Here is a 12,039-nt window from a genome sequence, read left to right as displayed (position 1 = left end):
ACTGTCCACTACTAAACCAGATCCCTGAGCACCTCGTCTCCCCACCTTTTAAACCCCTCCAGGGATGGGGACTCCACCACCTCCCTGGGCAGCCTCGGCCGGGGTCTGAGAACCCTTTTAGTGAAGAAATTTTTCCTCATGTCCAACGTGAACCCACCCTGGTGCAGCTTGAGGCCATTTCCTTTCATTCTATCACCTCTCACTTGGAAGAAGAGACCAACACTCATCTCGCCACAACCTCCTTCCAGGTAGTTGGAGAGAGCAATGAGGTCTCCCCTCATCCTCCTCTTCTCCAGGCTAAACACCCCCAGGTCCCTCAGCTGCTCCTCATAAGACTTGTTCTCCAGCCCCTTCCCCAGCTCTGTTCCCTTCTCTGGACACGCTCCAGCCCCTCAATGTCCTTCTTGGAGTGAGGGACCCAAAACTGACCCCAGGATTCAAGACGCAGCCTCACTAATGCTGAGTCCAAGGGCAGCATCACTAAACTTGGTGTTGTTCCTCCCCCTTGGCAGCTGCCAAAGCTCACAGGTTGGACTCAGTCTGCACGTGGAGCCATAAAGAGTAAAAACCAGGACCCCCAGTGAGGGCAAAGCCTGTTACTGTGGCTCCTTGCATTCTTGGGAATGAAAACCACGGTGTCCTTGGCCCAGCCTTGCTCCATGCACAGTCCCTCCTGGAGGAGAGGGGAGAGCCGAGCCTCTTGGTGCAGGGCATGGAGCATCCCCTCAGGCGCCTTTTGAGTTTAAATCTTCTTTCCCACATCTGGGCTTGTGAGTGACCCATACTGGAGAGTGGGAGCTCTTGGAGGGCTGGGTTACCCTGGGGAGATGCTCTGGGTGACTCTCTGTGGCCCCCAGGCTTGCTGTGGGGAGGTGGGTGGGACAAGGGGGCCATGAGGAGAGTTGGGATCCTGAACATGAAGGAACCACAGGGCTGCATGAAGGATGAGAGAGGGAGCCCCAGCTGTGAGTGCAGCCAGGCACTAACACCAAGGGAAAATATTTGGAAAGGCAGTTATTGCCCAAAATAACAGTAAATGCTTTCAGGAGCAGACCTGGAATATTGTCCGTGGGCAGCAGCCAGAGTCCCTTGTCCTGGGGCAGCTCCCAGTGGGGACGCAGAGTTGGGTCAGAGACACGTCTGTTCACTACCCTTCCTGTGGCAATGAATGAGGTCTAGAGGACTTCTTTTGGCTGAGCCTTTTGGAGAAATCATTTCCCCATGGACCTGGCAGCTGAGGAGGTAAAAAGTAGCTTCTTCTCCTTTTGCAATGCACGGATGCTGAAACGTGGGCACCAGCATCCAGACAATCTCTTCGTTCACTCCCAGGAATCAGCACATTGAGGTTCAGATTAGAACCATGGAATGGGTTGGGTTGGAGGGGACCTCAAAGCCCATCCAGTCCCACCCCTGCCATGACCAGGAAGCTGCTCTAAGGTCTCCCTGGAACCTTCTCTTCTCCAGGCTGAACAACCCCAACTCTCTCTGCCTGGCCTCAGAGCAGAGCTGCTCCAGCCCTCGGGTCTTCTCCGTGGCTTCTTCTGGACCAAATCCAACCTCTCTGTTCAACTACAGCCAGGAGAGGCTCTGTGAGAGCCTAAAGGGATAAATACCAGCCAGGGGACCTTAGGTGGGGGTCACTGTCCCCACAGAGCTGCCCAGACCTCAGCTGAGGGGGCCTGGAGCCAAGGCAGCAGCTCAGCCTGGTTGCAGGGGAGCCAGAAGCGCTGCTGGCAGCTCGGCTGGCAGGATGGGGAGGGCAGGATGGGGAGGGCAGCCTGTGACTCACCAGCCTTTCTCCAGGCAGCTCCCTGCGTATTTGCAGTGCCCGGCAGCCGGGAACACGCTCGCTGTTCCCAGGGGCTGCAGGTCCCCAGGGAAATGTGGGCAGCGTGAGTCACCTGGTCAGGTGCGGAGATTTCAGCCGCATCATGAGACATCAGCCTGGTGTCCAGGGCACCTGGGGACTGTCTGAGCTTGGAGCTGACAGGCAGGACACTGTCCCCTCTCCACTGCTCCAGCAGCCTCATTACCCGGGACCGGAGCTGCTGTGGGAATCAGCCCCGTGCAGGGGACAGGAGGGCATCAGGGTGTGGACATGGAGACCCTGGCAGAGCCACTGTGATGGAATATTTCCACTTGAGAAAGTGGCAATCACAGGCTTCTACTGAACTTCGACCCCGTTCTTGCCAAGCACCCATGTGGCCCTGTGACATTTTTGTGTCCCCAGGTCCCACCTGGATCTCGGGCAGCGCTGCCCTATGTTCCCACTGATCGCTGTCCCTGGGAGATCAGCAAAACCCAGGACCCGTGAAGAAAAAGCCACCAGAAACCCAGCCTGTTTGTTTATCCTCAAGCCCATGATTTGGGCCAGAGTTTGAGTCAGGAGCTGGGAATGTTGGTGGCGGCCAGCTCAGCCACGATGCTGCAGCCTCAAGCAGTTGGAGGAGGGCTTAGAGACAGGTCCTGAGCTCGAAGGTCCCGGAACCGGTGGTGTGGATGGGTCACCTCCTGCGTAACGTCTTCACCAGCCATCAGGACATCCACCTTGGGATGGACCAAGGCTGCATCTCCAACAGATGGAGGTGTAGGGCAAGATGGGGTTGGAATCCAGCTTTGCCTTTCTCCATCCATCCATCCATCCATCCATCCAGAGGGACACCCAATCCTTTCTCCCAGTTTGCAACTGGATGGGGTTGGAATCCAGCCTTGCCTTTCTCCATCCATCCATCCATCCATCCATCCAGAGGGACACCTAATCCTTTCTCCCAGTTTGTTTCTGGTGAGCACAGGGGTTTCAGCATCAGAAGCAAATGGGTCCCTCACTCCCAGTGCCTGGTTGTGGTTGGATTGGGACACCTGGCAGGGACCATTGCTTGGTCTGAGCACAGAGGGATCTCCCTGGGCCAAGCCACGGAGAGTGAAATGGAAGGGTAGGAGAGTGATTCTGGCTGTGTCACTGCAGGGCAGCGCCGCACCAGCTGGAGGAAATCCCTCTTGAATCATGGCTTGGGAAGCCCTGTGGCTTATCAGACCCACGATGACCCAGCAATGCCACCCCACAGCTGAGAGGGTTCTCGGTGACGGAGCACAGCCAGACGCCAGCATCTCTCCCTGCCGCCTGGCCACGGAGGACGCAGCAAGGCAGGGAGACGCCGGGGGTGACACGCGGGTCACCAAAATGATGCATGGGCTGAGTAAAAGAGAAAGTCAGGATTTTTCACCAGGCAGGCTTTCTCTCTTCCTTTGTCACAGCGGGGAGCACAGCATGGTCTGGTCTAAGGGCTCAGCTCTAGCTGGGGAAACGTCTTGGATATTTCAATGTATCTCAGCGGTCTGGTTCCCAGGGAAAGGCGAGGGCTTCACAACACAACCCAGTGGTTCCCGACTCCTCCTGGCAACGCTTCAACAATTCCATGTCCTGCAGTACTGGCGGAGCGGGGCCAGCTGGCTGCTCTTCCCAGCCTTTCCCCCGTGCCGATGGCCTCAGTGACCCAGCACCACTGGGGAGGCTCTGGGAGGACACTCCACCGCGTCCCCCCCTTCTGTGAGGTGGGTTTCCCACTCAGGAATGGTGAGATGCTGATGCCCGAGGGCGGTGGTTCCTTCAGAAAGGGAGAAGGTGAGTTCAGCAGGGATGGGTCGGCTCTCAGTCACTGCTGACCATCATCCAGGCGAGGTTTCTCTGACTTGCCCTGTCCTTGGACTCACTCCCTAAATCCCAGCTAGTGTTTGCTGATGGAGACAAGCTACAAGGAGACCTTCAGTGTGAGCCAGCAGGGCCAGCCTTACATTCCTCTCCCCAAAGAGCTCCCAGAGTAGATCTGTGTTTTCAAGATGAATTAAAGCTATTTCACTACAACCCTCATGTTGTCCATTTCCTTTGGACTTCCTTGGCTTTCCATGATTTTTGTCTTGAGCAACAGCCCTCTAAGATCCTGAGGCTGGTTGAAAATTGAGTCATCACTATGAGGACTACTTAGTCCCGCTCTCCTCTCTCCTGCACCATGGGTCTTCCCTGCTCCATCAGGGTAAATGAGGAAAAACTCCTCCATGCATCCACCCTCCCACGGTGCGTCAAGGATTTCCAGGGAAAATGAGTGCTCCAGTGGTGCTGGAAAACATCCTGCAGCCTCCCAGGAAAATAGAGCTGGGTTTCCAGCCCAAGAGGGTTTTGCTTACTCGTTGCCTGCAACCAGCCAGCCCCGGTGACGATCACAGCTCCATCAAGGATGGGACCCCTGCCACCAGCCTCGGCAGGGATAGGGACCAGCCCTCACGTGGCAAAATGTCTTATTTTACCCAGCCCAGTCCCCCCAGTTTGGGATTAATAATGGTGTCCAATTGCCTTGGGCAAATTAACATCCCCGGGTCCTGCACCAACATGGAATCATGGAATGGTTTTCATCAGAAGGGAGCTTAAAGCCCATCCAGTCCCACCCCCTGCCATGGGCAGGGACACCTCCCACGGGATCAGGGGCTCCAAGCCCCATCCAACCTGGCCTTGGACACCTCCAGGGATGGGGCAGCCACCCCTGCTCTGGGCAACATGAGTTTCCTGAAAGCCAGTTGCCCCAGCTCCACACCCAAACACTTCCATGTGCTGCTGATATCAAGGATAGGAGGGATTTTCTTGGACTTCACAGATAGATCTCCTCCATTTTCTTGCCCAAATACAGAAAGGTATTTTTTTTGTTCCTCCCAGCCTGCGAAATCCAGCTGGCAGCGGGGCTGATGACGCTGCTGTCATCATTTTACTCTGCACACCCCAGCTTTTGCTAATTGCTCTTTGTTTTCCTTGCCGTTGCCTTCTTCGGTGACCTCACCTGCCCTCTTCTGCTCCAATGCCCTTTGCCGCACGGGTTTTTCCAAACCACAGCAGCTGCTGGGCTGTGTTGGGGCTGGCCAGGTGTCCCATGGCCAGGGGGAATGTGCTGCAGAGCCACAGGCTGATGAGTTTTCAGCTGCCTGCTCACCCCTCTCCATCCTGGCTGTCCATGGTGTATCAGGTGCTGGGATGTAGCTCCCTGCTCCCCTTGGCTGTGCCATCCCCTACAAGGACAGGGATGCCCCTCTGCGAGGACAACAACCCCCTGTGAGGACCAAGGGCATCCTACGTGGGGCTCAGACCTTCTGGAAGGTTGTGGAGACCACAAGGACCCTCTATGAAGACCCACAGGACCCCCCTGAAAGGATGAGGACCCTCTAGGAGTACAAGGTCACCCTACAAGGGGCTTAGACTTTCTGCAAGGATAAGGCACCACCATGACCCCTGACAAGGAACCCTCCAAGAGAACAAGGACACCCATGCCAGCACATGACCCCCTAAAAGGACAGGGACACCACAGGACTGCCCTGTGAGTGCAGCAATCCCCTATGAGTTCAAGAGCATCCTACAAGGGACTTGGTCCTTCTACAAAGATGAGGACCCCAAAATAACTCCCTATGAGGACTGAACACCCCCACCCCGAGAACAGGGACCTGCATGCCAGGACAAAGACCCACACAGTGATGTCCTAAAAGGACAAGGAGCCCACAGGGCACCCCTACAAGCACAGGGACCTCCTAGGAGGGCAGGGTCTCCTCTGCAAGGATGGGGACACCAAAGGAGTCCCCTGTGTGGTCTGCTGCTCCAGCAGCCGCGTGGCCCCATGGGGCTGCCCTTCCACCCCCAGAAAGGCATTGGTGAGGCCAAGCAGGGTGGGAAAGGGAAGTTAAATATGATTTTGAGAATCACCAGGCCCTGCTATGCAGAGGCAAGGCTCAAAGCAAACACGCCCGCAAGAAGAAATCCTTCCTGGCTTAGGGCGTCCTTCTAAATATGCAGAATGACTTCAGAAAAATGTGAGAAAAACACGAGCTCCTCTCCCCTGAGGGGGAAAAAATAGAGCAAAACAGCATCGCGATGGCGTTCGCTGCCTGGACCTGTATCTGTGCCCTGGCAGGGGGTAGGGACTGCACCCCAGGGGCTTCGCGTGAGCTGGATGGAGATGCGGGGACATCGGTAACAAAGACCCCTGAGAGCATCGCTGCGATGCCAGGGAAAAATGAAAAGAAAAGATGCTGAGGGGCTGGAGCGTGTCCAAAGGAGGGCAATGAAGGTGGGAAAGGGGCTGGAGAACACGCGTTACAAGGAGGGGTTGGGGGACCTTGGTCTGTTTAGCCTGGATAAGAGGAGGGTGAGGAGGCACCTCGTCACTGTCTATAATTGCCTGAAGGGAGGTTGTTCTGACATGGATGTTGGCCTCTTCTCCCAAGTACCAAGTGACAGAAAGGCAGGAGATGGCCTCAAGTTGTGCTGGTGGAGACCTAGATTGGACATCAGGAAAAATTTCTTCACTGGAGTGGTGAAGCACTGGCAGAGGCTGCCCAGGACAGTGGTGGAGTCTCCATCCTTGGAGGGGTTCGAGAAGAGTGTAGCTGTGACACGTGGGGGCACGGCTTAGTAGGCACAGTCATGTTGGGCTGATGGTTGGGCTGGATGAGTTTAGAGGTCTTTTCCAACCTCAATGATTCTTCCTGAGGCTGAGCCCAGCTGCTTCACGGTGCGGGTGTAGCTGGTGCAGATGGGATGCGCTGGTGGGAAAATCATAGAATGGCTTTGGTTTGAAGGGACTTCAAAACCCATCCAATCCCTCCCCCTGCCGTGGGCAGGGACACCTCCCACTGGATCAGGGGCTCCAAGCCCCATCCAGCCTGGCCTTGAACCCCTCCAGGGATGGGGCAGCCACTTCTCTGGGCAACCTGGGCCAGGACCTCACTGCCCTCAGTATGGAGAATTTCTTCCTAATGTCTAATCTAAATCTTCCCCCTTCCAATTTAAGGCCATTCCGCCACATACCATCACTCCAAGCTCTTGTAGAAAGTTCCTCTCCAGCTATCCTGGAGCCCCTTTCAGTCCTGGAAGATGAACAATCCCAGCTCTCTCAGCCTGTCCTCGTACGGGAGCCACTCCAGCACTCACATCATCTTCGTGGCCTCCTCCGGACTCGCTCCAACAGGTCCATGTCCTTCCTGTGCTGAGGACTCCAGAACTGAACACAGGACACCAGCTGGGGTCTCAAAAGAGAAAAATGCCCTCCCTTGACCTGCTGGCCACACTTCTTTTGATGCAGCTGAGGGAGGAAGAGCTGGTCCTGGTGCCCCATCTTACACCAGCAACCCTACCACGGAGGAAAGAGATGAGCAAGCCCCTCTGGGAAGGATGATTAAAGGGAAGGGCTTCTCCAAGTGGTGATTGACTGCTCAAACCAGCAGATATCCTGCCTTGGCTTTCCTGGTATTCGCTCTTGACCTTTGAACTCCTCTCAAACTTGTCAGGACATCTGCATTTTGCTGTCCTGGGATGCCCCTGAACACCCCAGCAGCCTCCAGCTCCCAGAGCATCTTGCAGTGAGCGCTCAGACTTCTAGGTTCAATTAGCTGCCAAAACTTGGGAAGGCAAAAGGCAATGACCGAGCGGCTGATGGCAAAGCCCTCCCTGCAGAGAAACCTTCTGAGCAAGGCACGTTCCAACGGCCAAACACACCACGACAGAAAGTGGAAGCCTCGCCCCTGTCCCCTTCCTCCTTTCCCATCGCCCTTTTCTTTTGCCCCCTTTCCCCATCCCCTGTCCCTGCCCCTTTTGCAGAGCGCAGAGGCTTCCTGCTCCTTCTTATCCATGTCATGGACATTGTCCTGCAGCAGATGTGGGGGACAGTGATGGCTTTGCTAGGAACAACCCCAGGGGACCAGGGGATGTCGTGGACAGCGATAACCCAGGGTACATCACGGACAGCGATAACCCAGGGTACTGTAGGGAGAAGAACTCTCACAGCATGCAAGAGGTTTCCAAAGCTCCCAAACTGCTGCCAGATGCAAGACTCTGAGCGGCTTCTTCCAGCATCCTCATGGACCACTTGGCAGAGCCTCCCAGCCAGGACGCGGGCTGCCCCTGCCTTCCCCCAGCACTGGCCGTGCACCAGTGAGGACTCATCCTGCTGGAGCTACGCCGTGGTCCATCCTCCACAGGGCCCTTGGAGAGTCCTCACAGCTGTAATTGAGCATTTCCCAGCCCCAACTGGATGAAAAATGTCTTCAGCAGAGGAAATAGCAGCTGATCACGACAAATAAATGTTCTCTCATGTATACATCCACTCGGCATGACAAACCCCATCGCTCTCAATTAGCCCCGTGGCCAAAACTCTAGTAGCACAAATGTCCAAGGATAAACACAGGCAAACCAAACAGCCCTGGAATGGCTTCTTGTAAACACAGTTACTTCTCTTTTTAAGTCTGTTCAAAACGCTGTCTGCTTTGACATTTCACATCTGTCCTGGCCAATGTCATCTCCTCCGGCCCCTCCTTCTAATAGAGGGATAAAATCTTGTCCCTGGTGTTCTGTGGCAGAGGGATTGGGGCTACTGGGTTCAGTTTTGGGTCCCTTACTCCAAGAAGAACATTGAGGGGTTGGAGAGCATCCAGAGAAAGGAATGGAGCTGGGGAAGGGGCTGGAGCCCAGGGGTTCTGGGAGTGGCTGAGGGACCTGGGGTTGTTTAGCCTGGAGAAGAGGAGGCTGAGGGGAGACCTCATCGCTGTGTACAACTACCTAAGAGGAGATTGTGGTGAGGTGGGTGCTGGTCTCTTCTCCCGAGTAACAAGTGACAGGATGAGAGGAAATGGCCTCAGGTTGCAGCAGGGGAGGGTTAGATTGGATATCAGGAAAAAATTATTCACTGACAGAGTGGTGAAGCCCTGGCAGAGGCTGCCCAGGGCAGTGGTGGATTCACAGTCCCTGGAGATGTTAAAAAAACATGTAGCCGTGACACTTTGGGGACATGGTTCTGCAGGCACGGTGGTGCTGGGCTGACGGTTGGACTGGATGAGCTTAGAGGTCTTTTCCAACCATAATGATTCCATGATTCTATGATACTGGGCCCTGAGTAAATGCCTAATGCCATCCTTAGTGGCTTTTATCCATACCGGTTCTGCCAACCGTTGCTATGCCTGTATTCGGCATCATCTAAGCGGTTTCTAGGGCTGAAATCTCTGTGCAGGTGATACGAAGGAAGGAGGTCAGTGAGAACATCAGTCCTGGAGCAGGTCTGGTGAGGTTTCTGGGGTTTCTCCCAACACCATTTCAGTGCCTCTAGGAAGAGGGTGAGGAGGCAGCAGGGAGCAAAGCCCTCCTGCTACACATTCTTCACAGAAAGGGTCATTGGGCACTGGCAGAGGCTGCCCAGGGAGGGGGTTGAGTCACCTTCCCTGGAGGGGTTTAAGGGACGGGTGGACGAGGTGCTGAGGGACATGGGTTAGTGATTGATGGGAACGGTTGGACTCGATGATCCAGTGGGTCTCTTCCAACCTGGTTATTCTATGATTCTATGATCCTTGCAGCAGCGGGCACTGATCCTGCCCCCTTCCTGGCATCCCAGCGAAGCAAAGAGCCATGCAAGAAAAATAATTCCTCAGCCCAGAAGGGTCTGCTGGGAAAAACACGGCTGGAGCTGTTTGCTCTTTAGAGCTGCCAGTGGGAGAGATAAATCTGCAGAAATTCACCATTAGGAACAGGTCTACAAGTCCTGTGGGAATGTCGCTCAGCGCGGGGCAGGCACGGAGGCTCGGTGGGGCTCCTCTTGTCATGGCACAGCGCCGGGCGGCTGCGGGAAGGGGAAACTGAGCCAGAGCACGGATTGTTCATCACTGCAAAAGCTGCCAGCGCTGACAAGAGCAAAGTTGGTTCCAGCCAGGAGCTGGAGGGAGCCAGGAGCTGCAGGCTGGCAGAGCCCCGTGCCCTGAAGCAGAGGCCAGACCCCACTCCGAGTGGTTTCCCCATTGTTATTTCTCATTTTTATTCCTTTTTCTGAAGGTGTTGGGGGAGTGGCCACAGGAGGGATGCAGCTGCTGTGCTGAGGAGAGATTGTCTCAGAGCGTGGAGGGGAAACTGAGGCAGAGAAATGTAGTGGGCCACGACGGTAACAGCTGATGGGATGAGAGGAAATGGCCTCAAGTTGCACCAGGGGAAGTTTAGATTGGATATCAGGAAAAAATTCTTCACTGACAGAGTGGTGAAGCACTAGAGGAGGCTGCCCAGGGCAGTGGTGGAGTCTCCATCTCTGAAGCTAATCGAAACATGTAGATGTGACACTTCAGGAGATGGTTTAGCAGGCTGACAGTTGGACAGGATGACCTTGGAGGTCTTTTCCAACCTTCATGATTCTCTGACTGGAGGACCGGTGTTTCAGCTGTGACAGGACCTCACTCACAAAGCAGCTGCTCAGCCAAACAAGCTTTTTCAGGTGCCTTTTTTTAGAGGGTTTTTGTTTCAGCCACAGACTGGAACCTCCTGCAGCTGAGGCAGCTCAGCAGAAACTGCAGCGAAACCAGAGCAGGCGGTCGCTGCCATCGGCCCCGTCGCTGGGACCCAAAATCCAACACAGATTTATAGCCTGGCTTGCCCAGAACTCCTGGGACCTTTGCTCTCATCCTCGCATGAGCACAGCTCACGAGGCTGCTAATGGGGGTCCTATTTTTGCCTGATAAATAGGTTTTGCAGGCGAGGTCGCAGCATTCGACATGCAGGGCAGGGTGGCAAGCGATCCGTCACGCTCCACGATGCCTCGTAACATTAATGGCCTTTTAAAAAGCCAGATGCTTGACATGAGTTTGACAGTGTTTAGTCTCTTGTTTTTGAAGATCTAGAGCGCTTTGGGAACTGCACCAGCACTGGCCGATCGGCAGCATTTCCCTGTGGATTTGATGGGATGTTTCCACATTTCAGTGACAGCCGGATAAAAAAAGCAGCTCAGCATGAGAAACCCTTGTGGCTAATTTCTAGGAGTCTCCCTAAACTTGTGACCACCTTGGGCTTTACAGTGCGATCCCAAGGTGCCCCTTACAAACCTCTTGTGGTGCCTTTGCCCCAACAGCAAAGCCCGTGAGCATCGGGAATCACAGAATAACCAGGTTAGAAGAGACCCACCGGATCATCGAGTCCAACCATTCCCATCAATCACTAACCCATGTCTCTCAGCACCTCGTCCACCCGTGCCTTAAACCCCTCCAGGGAAGGGGACTCAACCCCCTCCCTGGGCAGCCTCTGCCAGGGACCAATCACCCTTTCCGTGAAAAATTTTTTCCTAATGTCCAGCCTGAACCTCCCCTGGTGGAGCTTGAGGCCATTCCCTCTTGTGTGGGAAAACACAGTCCAACCCTCACTGATGGCTTCTCCTGCTCAGGGAAAGGTGACCGGTCACAGGCAGTGTCCCCAGGGCTCAGTGTTGGGCCAGTCTGGTTTAATATCTTGATAATTCATGATCTGAATGAGAGGGTCATAGAATCATAGAATCACCAGGTTGGAAGAGACCCACTGGATCATTGAGTCCAACCATTCCTATCAAACACTAAACCACGTCCCTCAGTGCCTGGCAGAGAAGGCCCTGGGGGTGCTCATAGAAAGCCAACAGCATCCTGGCTTGGATCAGTCCCGGTGTGGCCCCCAGGAGCAGGGAAGGGATCTTCCCCATGCACTCGGTGCCGGTGAGGTTGCACCTCGAATCCTGGGGTCAGTTTTGGGCCTCTCACTCCAAGACAGACATTGAGGGGCTGGAGCGCATCCAGAGAAGGGAACGGAGCTGGGGAAGGGGCTGGAGAACAGGGGTTCTGGGAGCGGCTGAGGGACCTGGGGCTGTTCAGCCACAGGAGGGATGCAGCTCCTGTGCTGGGAAGAGATGCTCTTGGAGTGTGAAACGGGAAACTGAGGCAGAGCGATGCAGTGGGCCAGGTACGAAGTGATGGGATGAGAGGAAATGGCCTCAAGTAGTGCCAGCAGAGGTTTAGTTTGGATAGCAAGACTAATTTCTCTGATGAAACAGTGGCAGAGGCTGCCCAGGGCAGTGGTGGAGTCTCCACCCCCAGAAGGGCTCAAGAAGTGTGTAGATGTGGCACTTGGGGACACAGCTCAGTGGGCACGACGTGGCTGGGCTGATGGTTGGACTGGATGAGCTTAGAAGTCTTTTCCAGCACTAAAGATCCTATGATGCTATGACGCATCTCCCCTCA

The 12,039-nt window shown here is 55.0% G+C and overlaps 1 protein-coding gene across 1 annotated transcript in view; it reads right to left on the bottom strand.

Annotated features, from left to right (window-relative positions):
• Nucleotides 1–754: 754 nt before the first annotated feature.
• The window catches only part of NIN (ninein), a 179,699-nt gene continuing 168,414 nt past the window's right edge, over nucleotides 755–12,039 (bottom strand). Inside the window, exon 31 of the mRNA XM_069856937.1 lies at nucleotides 755–767. The gene's annotated coding sequence lies outside the window, so the exon portion shown is untranslated. The remainder of the gene's footprint in view (nucleotides 768–12,039) is intronic.

Source organism: Phaenicophaeus curvirostris, chromosome 5, assembly GCF_032191515.1.
Source record: "Phaenicophaeus curvirostris isolate KB17595 chromosome 5, BPBGC_Pcur_1.0, whole genome shotgun sequence".
NCBI classification, from domain to species: Eukaryota; Metazoa; Chordata; class Aves; order Cuculiformes; family Cuculidae; genus Phaenicophaeus; species Phaenicophaeus curvirostris.
Note: the sequence above shows the minus strand (reverse complement) of the source record. Positions and strands in the feature narration are given on the sequence as shown.